Raw genomic sequence first — 2,212 nt, 5'->3', positions numbered from 1 at the left:
CCACAACACCACCCCGCATGTATGAGGGCCCGGTACGATGCTCCGGTGGCATTGCTACCCCCCAGGGCCCCCGTCCCGCCTAACCCTGGAGCGGTTGACCACGAGATCTAGCCCTTTGACTTCCCACGGACGGGCTTTGACCAGTGGAGCTCTCCACCCGGTTGTGTCAGGTCGGCCCATAGGGACACCCGGGAGCAACATCCGGGCCAAAACCACAGCTACATCCACTCCGTGTAGAACCGACGCGGCAGTTTCCCCCCTCGAGGTGCCGCCGGCGGCGCCGTCCGTGAGGGAGGCCACGCACCAGAGACGCGTGCCGCCTCTTCGGACATGCCACAACACCACCCTGTTGTGGTAGGTCATCCGATATATATATATAAACACTTGGGAGCAAAGTCCCCTTCGTATAGACCCGATGCGGTTGTTCCCCATTCCAGGTGCCGGCTAGCGGTGGCACCGCTCGTGAGGCGGGTCACACCGCTGTGTACAGAACCGAAAAATAATGTATGTATGCTTATTAACACGTACTATATGTAAGTTAGTCAAATAATAATATTTAAGAAAACATAAAATATAGCTATGAAAAAAAAGAAAAAAAACTAACGAGTGGAGGGGGTGACCGGGAACTGGATAAGGGAACTATGATAAAAAGATCGATGATGTGGTAAAAAAAGAAAAAAAAACTATGAAAAAAATAAAGCTATGAAAAAAAGAAAAAAAGAAAAAAAGAAAAAAAGAAAAAAGAAAAAAGAAAAAAACTATGCCGACGGCAAAGCCGTCGGCATAGCTGCGGCATAGGGCAGATGGCCGGCGCGCCGCGGATCGGTGATGTGTCATCTATGCCGACGACAGCCGTCGGCATAAGTTATGGTCGGTGCGCCTCGTATCGATGACGTGGTTAGGGCATCTATGCCGACTGCCTCCCGCCTCGGCCGTCGGCATAGATCGAACGCCGTTAGACGCACGTCACGGCGGGATCGCCGGGCCCGCAACTATGCCGACGGCCGATATATGCCGACGGCAGCTGTAGGCGTAAGTTTGGGTAAGCCGACGGCCGTTCTGGGCCGACGGGGGCCGTCGGCATAGGTTTGAATAGCCCGACGGCTTTATTACGCCGACGGCCTGGATATGGCTGTCGGCATAGCGCAGACAAGGCCGACGGGGGCCGTCGGCATAGATATGGCCGTCGGCACAGGGGCCTGTTCCGGTAGTGCACGTAAGAACAATGTTCCAGTTAATCCCACCGACCGCCAACGCCGGCCGCACGGCATGCATCAGCGGCGACCGAAAAGTGTCCGTGCCATCCATCCGATTCCTTCCAAAACTCCAAATTAACCGACGCACGTACGCGACGGAAGGAGGGGAGAAAAATGGGTGGGGGCCGGGAAACGACAAGGAGAGCGAAAACGGCCGGGACGCAAGCGCGAAGCGATCGATGCAGCAGCCGGTCAGCGAGCGGCGCGAGACGGAGCCGACACGCGTGTATTACGCAAGCGCGAAGCGATCGATGATGCTGACGCTGACGCTCCCCTTTCACTTTCCCCGGATACGCCGCCCCCACCTCGGCAGCTCTCTTTCGCCTTCTCAAAGCCTAAAGCTCCATCAGTCCCAACCCCGGAGAAGAGAGCGACCAGACCAGCCGATCGACCCCAAATTCTCTCTCGATTCGAGGCCGTCTTCCGCTCCGCTGCGCCGGCGCCTTTCTCTGTCCGGGCGGGGGCGGCTGAGCACGCGATTTAGCCAGGTAATTACAGAATCGCCCTGCACCTGCTCATCTTTGCTGCAATTCTCGCCGGCGTTTAGTGATTCTGCGTCGTTGTTGCTTGCTTGGCTTGGTAGAGAGCTGGGGTGGTGCGTGCGTGCTCTTAATTACAAGTTGTGAGGCAGTGCTGCTTGTCCATTCATTTTTCGGCTCGAGTGGGGAATTTATTAGTTTCTTTGTGTGCTGCTCTGCTCGTGGTTGTGGGGATCCGGTGCCCTGTTTGTTTCTTCTTCCCTATAACGGAGATCTTTGCCGCAGATCCACCCAGACCAACGTTCACTTCATCATGCCCGGAGTTAAGTCTTGATTGCTGACTGATCTGTTAATTAGTTGGTTTTTTGATCGATCAGTCAGGCTGGCCGATTTCACTTTCCCCAAATTTACTCTATCACAATAGCTACATGACAGTTGCATGAGTTTTCGTTTTTGGGTCAGTCGATTTCGTTTTTC

The 2,212-nt window shown here is 54.7% G+C and overlaps 1 protein-coding gene across 2 annotated transcripts in view; it reads left to right on the top strand.

Annotated features, from left to right (window-relative positions):
* Window positions 1–1,633: 1,633 nt before the first annotated feature.
* The window catches only part of LOC119282415 (serine/threonine protein kinase OSK4-like), a 5,993-nt gene continuing 5,414 nt past the window's right edge, over window positions 1,634–2,212 (top strand). For both annotated transcript variants that reach the window (XM_037562650.1, XM_037562651.1), the window contains exon 1: window positions 1,634–1,744. The gene's annotated coding sequence lies outside the window, so the exon portion shown is untranslated. The remainder of the gene's footprint in view (window positions 1,745–2,212) is intronic.

The sequence above is a fragment of the Triticum dicoccoides genome, chromosome 3B (genome assembly GCF_002162155.2).
Source record: "Triticum dicoccoides isolate Atlit2015 ecotype Zavitan chromosome 3B, WEW_v2.0, whole genome shotgun sequence".
Classification (NCBI taxonomy): Eukaryota; Viridiplantae; Streptophyta; class Magnoliopsida; order Poales; family Poaceae; genus Triticum; species Triticum dicoccoides.
The sequence above is the reverse complement of the archived record's forward strand: the minus strand, read 5'-3'. Positions and strand labels throughout refer to the sequence as shown.